This window comes from Balaenoptera musculus, chromosome 17, assembly GCF_009873245.2.
Source record: "Balaenoptera musculus isolate JJ_BM4_2016_0621 chromosome 17, mBalMus1.pri.v3, whole genome shotgun sequence".
In the NCBI taxonomy this organism is placed as follows: domain Eukaryota; kingdom Metazoa; phylum Chordata; class Mammalia; order Artiodactyla; family Balaenopteridae; genus Balaenoptera; species Balaenoptera musculus.
In genome coordinates, this window is record NC_045801.1 from 27,838,005 (window position 1) to 27,848,460 (window position 10,456).

Sequence of the window (10,456 nt, forward strand, 5' to 3'; positions counted from 1 at the left end):
CCTCTGTCATAGACACCACGGTTAAGCTGTAAAGCTTCCTTCCCTAGGACCTAAGGAATTTGTATCTAGAGCAGTAGTAGCATAAGAGCACTACTAGCATTTTTGGAGTGGCAATTCTTTATTGCCTGTAGTTAGAACATATTTAGTGTGTCTGGCTCCTAGGTAGTAACTGTCAATAACATTCTCCAGTCACTGTGACAGATAAGAGCCTCCACACGCCCACGACCACATTTCCATATGTCCCTTTAAGTAGGAAGTACTAGCACTGATTGAGAATCAATGACTTAGAAATAGGGGGGAAAACATGAATAATTATAAAGAAAAAATGGGGGAGGGGAGAGATAGAAACATCAATGGATCAGCTTCAGGGTTCTCGTACCTCCATAAATACAACACACATGGATGACACATCTTAGCGGGTCCAGGAGGGGCACTTGGAAACTTCCAGCAGGTATGGGAAAGCCCAGGAACATGTGTTAACACTACACCATTCCTTTTCCTGAAAAGCTGCAAGCTCTAGGAGGTGCCCCACGCCCAGCCACTTCTAACTTGGGGCAGGTGTGATTATGCGGAAATAAGTAGAAGATTAGAGAGAGATAAATGTCAGATTATAGATAGGTAAAGTGTGAACCAGCAGTGGCTCCATGCACTGCTTGAGGAGAGACAGAGACGAAAGGCTTGAGAGGCCTGTTTAACCATTTATAACCTGAGGACAAAGAGAAAGAGAAAAATGAGGAGGAACTAGAGACCGGAAGCAAACAACCAAACAATGGCCTCTAGCCGTTCACATCTATGTACACCCCAGAAGTCATTAGTCCAGGAAGCCCTCCTACCAGCCAGGACTGATTCAACTGGTATCATCTAAACTATAAAGGAGCATCTTATCTTCCTGGGCCATACCTTGCTCATCTGGAGTGAGGCATAAAAGATGTCGAACATTCGAGAGACTAGGCATTTTTACTCCAAAAGACTACACATTACCTTAAAAAATTAAATTATTGCATTATATCATATTTACTTGATTAAACTAAAAAGTAGGGTTTACCTAATATCCAATGTGATGGAATTTATAAGAAATAGCTGATCAGTTGGAGCCAAAATTACATTTTCTCTGCATATCTGACAACATTTCTATGATCACGTTTCCGTGTGAGTGAGTGTATGTGTGTGTGTAATATCTATCTATGTTTAGGATATGTGTGTGTTTATCTCTGTACAGTGTATATTAAGTACAGGAAATTTTTTGATGAAAACTTGAAAAACAAAATATAAAAGCCCTATACTTCTCTAATTCCTGAACAATGTAAACATAAATCCTGTCTTTAAGTTGGCAAAATACATATATTCCTTAGAACAAAAGTTTTCAAAATGTGGCCTATATACCCCTAGGAGTTTATGGGACCTTTTTAGTGGTCCTTGAATTAAAAAATTATTTTCATAATAACAAGACAATATTTGTATTTTCCACTGCATTTACATTTGTGCTAATGGTATAAAAGCAACAGGTGTGCTTATGTTTTTAGCGCATCTCAGAGTGGTGGCACCAAACTGTACTAGTTGTCTTCATATTCTTCACACATTTGAGGGGGTGGGGGGAAGACGGTTTTACTTAACAATATCCTGGATGAGCAATAATAAAAGTTATAAATTTTATTAAAATATTAATTGTATTCAATCTCATCACTTGGGTACCTGTCTTTTTCATGTTTTATTTGACTAAATGGGAAGTGAACTGAAGCTTTCTGCAGCCTGCTTCAGTACCATGGATGTCTCAAGGACAAGCACTTGGCTAATTATTTTGAGTTACAAGCTGAACTAGCCACTTTTTTTCTCATGAATCCCCGTGTTTACTTGAAAATCTGACTGATAGACAAATTGGTTATTCAGATGTTTGTGAATAATTTCTTAAAAATGAATGAATGGATCCTGCTACTATCAAGGAAATCTGACAAAATTTGTTGCAGATGATAAAATATGAGCTTACAAGCAAAAATTAGAATTTTGGAAAGCTTACTTGTACCACCATAAGTTTGATAACTTCCCTATACTTAAAAAAATTTTCTGATGAAATTGGTGGTGATACTAACAAAAGAGATTTTTTGTGTTGTTTAACTAAATGTTTTACTTTTGGGAGATATACAAAACTAAGAAACCAACATTTTCCAAATGAACAATGCAGGACATAACAAAGTCATACATGGATTAAAAAAATCCATTCCAAGGACAAGATAGACCAATGGGTTTTAATATAACTGAATATGAAAAGCTCCTCGACACAGTTTCAGATTCCACTTTGGAACTAACCTGTTAAGTTTTAGTGTAGCACAGAAGAATATACAAAATTATATGCAAAAGCTATTAAATGCCCCACTTTTTTCCAACTACCTATCTGACACTGGATTTTCTTCATTCACTTCAACAAAAATTTCAAATTGCAACAGTTTGAATGCAGAAGCAGATATGAAAATCTGGCAGTCTTTTATTAAGCCAGATATGAAAAATTGTAAAACGCTGTCATTATTCTCACTAATTATGTTCTTTTGAAAAATATCCTTATTATCAAAAAAGCGTGTTCTTTTTGTTAACACATATTGGGCTTGAGACTGTTTTTAAATTGATTTAATAAATATTTTAAAATTTTTCTGTTTTAATTTCAATATGATAAATGTCAATAGATATAACCCGTATCACCAAGAGATGTCTGGGGTCCTCAATAATTTTTAAGAGTGTAGAGGGGTCCCAAAACTTCTGCCTTGAAGCATGGGTCAGCCACCTTCCATCACAGCTATATTTGAAAACCTGGAACTTTGAAAACAAATATTTTAATAGTGTCCCTTATCCAGTACTTATATAAGTGATCGCCACCAATTCACTGGAGAGAGACCCATTCACTCTGTGACTCTTCCTGCCCCAGGGACAGATTATCATTCAAATCAGAGATGAAAGTAGATCATCATTTCTCCAGTGATCTTGGCTCCAACTGCAGGTGAAGTTTGTTTGCCCACGTTCACAACATTGAAAGAGGCCACGTGCTCGTCTATCAGGGTCTTATTCAAGCACCTATCTATACCTATTCAAGCAAATACATCAAAACTTGCTCTTTATTTTACTTTTAGTCACTCCATAAATATTTTACACAGACCTTTGTTGCCAGTTGGTAATGCTATTAACACAACAAAAATGAAACCAGCCAAAAATTAACTGCACATAAAGTCTTTTTTTAATTTATGCTGAAAAATATTTGTGATATTTTCCTATTTATTGAGCAATATCAAATGAGGCAACAATTCTAGTATATTTTTAGCTTAATTTTTTTAAAACTTAAATTTAAATAATTGTTCTACAGACATATGTAAACATATCTCATCCATAAAACTGCTTAGTATTCTCAAAGCTTCCATATAATCAATAATTATCTATTCTGATTTTTTGATAAGCTTCTGGTACCAAAAGCCAAACATAGGTGGCCTAGCATCATGTAAATATTGAATGTATATTGCTAACTTAATGTTTTCCCAAATTAATCTTAAAATTCCTATTTGTTTTATTTTTCTTCTTTTACAAATTCTTTAATTGAGACTTATTTTCATTTAAAATATCATAAGTGGTACTGAACTGGATATTTCTCACTGCTGCCATGAAAATAAAACAGTCCTGGTTACTAAAATGGATAAATTTGACTTCACAGAATTTTTTTTAAAAAAGCAGGCCCAGGACAAGTTTGCTATGCTTTGACTTCCCATTTGGTTTAGATTTCCCAGAAAGCTGTTTGTGGGAGAACTAGGAGGCCAGGTCTATAATTGAGCTGTCAATCAGATGCAATGGTGTAAGAAGATGCCATATGGCTCACTGATATTTTTTATGTTGAAAAAAATAACAAATTTTTATATGCAGGTCCCACCAATATAATTACACTGTGCAGAGAAAATATACTCTGGAATATATGCAGCGATGCAGGGCTCTTTTTTCAAATCAATCAAATTAATTTATACTGATTAAAAACCCATCTTTCTATTCTTTTGAACCAGCAAAAAAAGTATACGCAGATCATAGAGTTAAGGGTAAAAAGCAGTGGTTTTTTTTAAACTCAAACAGTATTGCGTTTATCCCATTTGTGTGCAATGGATTTCATATATAAAATATTTATTTAAATTAATGTTGTTCTATGTGCTTAAACTGAGATTAGAATAGTAGGTATTCTATACAGCATTGCAATCCAGTTAACAAAACTACTTTGGCACAGATTTCAGCATATGTGTCCTAAAAAGTTACTTCATATTTTCTTTAATTAGATCATGTTTAAAATGCCATGAGGATGCTATTTAAAGGAACTACACTATATAAGTAAGAACCATTTCGAAAGAAAAATTGCCTTTCCCCTTACTTATCTCTACTATTCTCCTTATATTGCTTCTGATTGTTCACTACTCTTCTTGTTAAGAGTAATAATAACGTGATCCACTGACATAGAAATCATTGTAAACTTTCCTTACTCTTAGTTTTTCATGTGTGTGTATTCACACACATAATATAAATGATGTATATTCAGCTTTCCCTGAAGCTGAGAAAATTACATTTCTAAAATATTTACTGAGTGAAAAACTTTTCAATTTTGAGTTGATTCCAGGAAAATCAAGAAAATGCAACATAAAAAACTTTATAACACGTATGGATTTCAAAGATTACCTGTCTTCCAACTACAGGATGTAATTCAAGTTTACTGAGTTCCTTGATAATGAAAGAAAGCACTAAATAGAATAAGGATAAGTCTAAATACAATTTTACTTCTAATATTAATAAATTGCATATACTCGATGAGAAACAGTTTTTAATGGTCTGTATGACTCAACCTGTCTGTCATCATAAGGTAATTCAATAGAGCTGGGTAAAAAGGCTTTAACTGGGATTTTCAAATTCAATATTAGGTTCACTTAACAGTGTTCAGAACATGATGAGCAGAGCACTTGCCTTGCTTTTGCTTCACTGCTTTTAAATCTTGTTTATAAAGTTTAATTTCAGTGTAATTATAGGAGTTAATCCAGTGAACAATAAGTGCCTGATTCTACATATTTTCTTGGTAACTCAGGAAAAATATGACTATATCTTTTGCATATCAAAAGGGCATAGTGAGAATCATTTAATGACAAATCCAGTTGACTGTCGACTTTATGATGGTTACAAGAAAGATCCAATTTATTACAATGTGAAATCACAGGCAATGTGTTGGTCATGGTGTATGAAGTATGGTCATCGCTCAATTATTTGAAGCATAGAATAGAAATTTTCTCCTTTTAAAATTATTTTTAAAGAGAAGAGCATTTCTAACAGTGATTTCTCATCATCACATTATTTTCATATTAAGGCCCTTTGAAGGCTTTGAATCAAACAAATGTGTTCAAGCCTATATTGACTATCAGTATGACACCTGAGAAGTTATTAAAATGCTGTGATCCTGGTTTCTCATCTGTAAATTAAGGATGATAATAATACTCTCTTCATAGGGTTCTGTGAATTATAAATGAAATGAGATTAAACACTTAACATGACACTTATCACACAGTAAGCGCTCACTAAGGGGGATTAGAAAAATATTCCTGCAACATTTTGATAATAATAAAAGTGACAACAAGAATAATGACACTGCATTAAACATTTACATGGATTATCTCATTTAATTTTAAGACAACAACATAAGGTAAGTACTACTGTCACTCCTACTTTACAGATGAGAAAAATGAGACGTAAAAGTTTCAAGAAACGTGTTAAGGTCACACAGCTAATAAAAGACAGAGCAGAGGTTGAATAAGTAAAGGTAGCATCTATTATTATCATATTACTATCATCATCACCATCATCAACCCATCCTGTGATCTCTGTAGCAGACTAGGCTATAAAAATTTGTTCTTGGGTACTTCCAAAGATAATTGCCTCCCCTTGGAAGGAATCCAGAACAAGCCCACATTAAGCTAAATTCTGCATTAGAGTGGGCTGTTATACAGTTGGGAGGATTTATTCCAAGCACCTAGAAGGCACACGAAAGATGAATAGATAGAATTTGTCAGATTTTCCTTTACCTTTAAACATATTCCAATGCAGTGAAAGGAAAGAAGATAAGGCCATTTTGTCCTTACACAAAGGCATTTTAAACATCATTACAATTAACTCATCTGGTTGTCAGTCCCTAGGTAATGAAACACAGGGTCAAAGATAGGCATGCACACCTCGCATGAAATATGGTCTGCATTGTTAATGAATGATAAAGGGATTTTAGTGTGAGTCTACAGTGATGTGGTTGAAAATGGAAATGTAGAGTTTACTCAAGTTGAAGTCTATAAATTGCTTTATTCAAAATTTTTCAGTCATTATACGTCCCCTGTCTATTTAATTATTAAAAATAAATGTAAAGTTGCAGTATTGGGGATATAAATTAATAAGAAATGTACATTTTCCTTTAAAAATATTTCAATGACTTATAATTATATATGTAAAATCATTTTAAAACATTCATATAAAAGATGAGAATTAATAATTTCACAGAAACATCATATTATATTATTTAAATAAATCACAGAATAACGGAATACAATAATAATATAAATACATTTTCATTACTTTTTCAAAAACCTGAATAAAATGTTCTAGGTTTTTAATAATAGAAATTTTGAACGTGCTTCACATGACTTTTAACATTTACTTTCATAATTGTCTTCGTTAGAGTCAATTTAAGGTATCTTGTGATTTTTCTTTTAATCCAATTTAAAAACATGACTGTTAAGAATGCATGTTGTTCATTAATAAATTTGGAAATATTCATAAAAATTGGAAGAATTAAAAATACAAGTTGTATCTGGGGATTCAACATTCATATCGATATTTTGAAGACCTGATAGATAAAGCCAAACACCAGTAGCGCACTTCATCACAAGACTGTTAGTGGAAAATCACCTGAATATAACATCTGATGACTAGGGAAATATACCCAAAGCCATTAGATTGTCGAGTTTTCCTGTCTCAGTACTGTGCTACCTCCTACATGACAATCACATTCCTCCCATGCTAAGTAGGAATGAGATCGAAAGCAAGACCTCACCATCCCCAACTACTTATCAGCAATTCTTCTTTCATTTCTTGACATACTTCAGGGTATATCTCAGGTCAAGATCAGGGACCAGGAAGGATTCCCTTTAAATGGATTTATTTCCCCCCTAATTTGTCATATGTTTTTCAGTGGGCTCTCTGACTCAAACCTGGACAATCCAATGAGTGAGCAGAGACAACAGATTAAAGGGAACACGACAGGGAAGAAGGCAAGGATTTTTGCTACCCAAGAGATTATATTTTAAAATAGGTCATTTGTGTTTGTATACTCCCAGTTAACTAGTAACCACCTTTCTAGTTATAGTTATTTTGTTTTGTTTTTTGGCTGCGTTGGGCCTTCTTTGTTGCACACAGGCTTTTTCTAGTTGAGAGACTAGTTGCTTCTAGCAGGGGCTACTCTTCGTTGTGGTGCCCAGGTTTCTCATTGTGGTGGCTTCTCTTGTTGTGGCGCACGGGCTCTAGGCGTGAGAGCTTCAGTAGTTGTGGCACGCGGGCTCTAGAGCGCAGGCTCAGTAGTTGTGGTGCAGGGCTTAGTTGCTCCATAGCAAGTGCGATCTTCCCGAACCAGGGTTCGAACCCGTGTCCCCTGCACTGGCAGGCGGATTCTTAACCACTGCACCACCAGTGAAATCCCTAGTTATAATTACTTTAATTAGTGGAAATTGTTTTAATCAAATTGAATGTCAATTGAAAATTTTAGGTTTTTAGCAGTTGAGATGAAATGTGGAGTCAGAAAGACCCTAGTTTCAGTCCCTTAATATACTCCTTCACATATTCACTATACAACTGGGAAAGTTCCTTAGTGCCTGTGAGCCTCTGAGTTGAGATTTGTGGCTAAGGATAACAGTACTTACTTCATGGGATCATTGTGAGAATTCAGATGCTTAGCTTGAGCCTTACACTTCAACAGTGGTTATTGTTACAATTACTTCTACAGGACACCACTAATTACAACTGATTCCAGGGTCCTGGTGGCAGCGTAGGAGACCTGCAAGCCTCAGTCACCGTTTGCTAACCTCTGGTCACCTGTCCAAGATCTCCCTTCTCACCCAAATCTGTCATTCTCCTCTGAAAGTTTTCCTCCTTCCTCACAATAATCTGTAAAGCTAGGGGAGACTTTACTAATCATTTGATTCAAGTTATTCACACTAAAGGATGAATAAGGCTTAACAGAACTTTTGGCTTTTTTCAACACCCAATGTATAAGTGAAATATTGGAGAAATTTTTCTCTCTATGTAAGGGAAAATCTTCACTACCTTAAAAAAATTAATTTCACAGTACTCATACATAACGATGAACTACTTACTAGGATGATTTTTAACTCCATATTTTCTGTATGGAAGAGTTCTTTATAGAGGCAAAAGTTAACCAGAAGGATAGCCGTCCAAAGAGCCATAACCGATAAATACTATATACTATTTTATAAATTTCACTGAAGTTGTTCTTTTATTCTCACAAGAAAATGTTAGTTCCATAAGGACAGGGATCTTGTCTGGTTTTTTTTTCATGGAGCCATCTGAAGCACCTAAAATAGTGCCTGGTACATAGTGGATGCTCAACAAGCATTTGTTGAAAGATTAGAGAAAATACATCATTAAACTCCTGCCCTTCTTTAGAAAGCTGCAAAAATAAGTAAATAAATACAACCACACTTTGGTTTATTTAAAGATCACACAAAAATGATATGTCCCAAGCACTGTGTTTATGGGGTCAGCCTCTGACAATTAGTCCTGGGTTTTAATTTGGAATGTGTGACCCTAAGTAAATCACATAATTTCTCTCTGCCTCAGTTTTCCCTTCTGTAAATCAGGTATACTTCTACCTCATAGTATTGTTATTATGATTAAATAAGGTATTGAATGAGTAAGGGGCTTACAAAATTTTCCTGGCATAAAGTAAGCACCCAGTAAAGGTTGAGTGTTTTTTATTAAAACCTGAAATTTTACTAAGGAAGGCGTTGAGGCTCTTGAAGTAAATGCTAGCTAGAGGTCCCACAGCCCGTTGACAAAGCCAGAACTAAACAGCTACGTTTCAGGTCAATCTATGAAAAAGCCCTCCCTACTGTACCAAGCTGCCTGCTTTACCTCTTTATATATACTTTCTAAAACTACTTACAAGGAAAAAAAGGAGATGTATGGTTCACTCATTCTTGCAAAGACTTTTGAAAAATGCAGGATTCCCAGACGCTTTCTGGAAATAATGAGGACAACCTTGAACCGTGCCACACAAAGCAGTTAACATAACTGCCCTAACCCTGAGTTTAGCAGATTTATACAACTGGAAAATTTTGTTCTTGAGCATTTGTGAGCGCACAGATTCCGGGAAACGAGAATCTAATATAGTAATCCTTGAAGCGCCTTCAGGATGAATATAAGATTCAGAGTCACTGAGCGCCTCACTTCCTCCTCCGGTCTCACCTCCCTCCGCTCCCCGCTCTCCCCACAGCTGGCGCTGGGAACCGCCGAAGGCTGGGAGCGAGCGCGGGCGGGGGCGGCCACCCTCCGCCGCAGCCGAGGGGCCGGAGCCGGGAGGCGCGCGGCGAAGAGGCGAGGCTAGACAACCAGCGCGGGCGAGGAGCTCAGCCGCGAGCACAGCCCTCTTCCCGGACCTGTGAAGTCAGACTCACGTGTAAATCGCGAGGATCAAATCGAGGCTACGTAGCCAGCTGCGCCCACGGAGCGCACCCCAGATGTGCCCGGAGCAGCAGGTGAGTCACCCTGCCCTCCTCCTCGCTCCCGCCCCGTGTCCAACAGGTTGGCCGGGGCGCGACTCCCAGGGGCCCCGTGGATGCACTTCTAGCCTCACCTGGGCACGGCGCTCGGCTTCTCCCTTTACTGAGTCGTCGTTACTATTTAAACTCCTGCCCCAGCCCACGCCTGTTCTAGTCCTTGTCTTTTTGCCTTCCCTTCTCCTAAAATGACAGCTCCGCTGTGTGCCGAAGAATGCCCCCAGAACACCTGCTCTCCGGGAAACTTGTAGCGACAGAAAAGGCTAAACCGAAGGGCGCAAAGTGCCTCAACACGTGACGGGAGCTGGCAATGGTGACCCCTAGTTCTCAGTGACTCACTGGGACTTAATCAAAAGTCATCATTAATTGTCCTCGTTTCTCAACCAGGAGGTCAAAAATTAGGGGAGGAGGGAGAAGAAAACGAAGCGTGAGCGACAGACTAGAATGAGAGTGAATGCGAGCAAATGACTCGGACCCCGCACCCAGGTCACCCTCCCCCACGTGCGCACATCCCCAGCGACCGCTCCCTGGGAGGCCTGTGAAACTGCGCAGCAAAAGCAGAGAGAGGAATATATATCCTGAAGTTGGGAAAGACTCAGACCCGGTTACCACTTCCTTTGCCTTCGGAA

At 37.3% G+C, this 10,456-nt stretch overlaps 1 pseudogene; it reads right to left on the reverse strand.

The window, feature by feature from the left end:
• Positions 1 to 8,495, reverse strand: part of LOC118883807 — a 50,115-nt pseudogene extending 41,620 nt beyond the window's left edge.
• Positions 8,496 to 10,456: the final 1,961 nt, after the last annotated feature.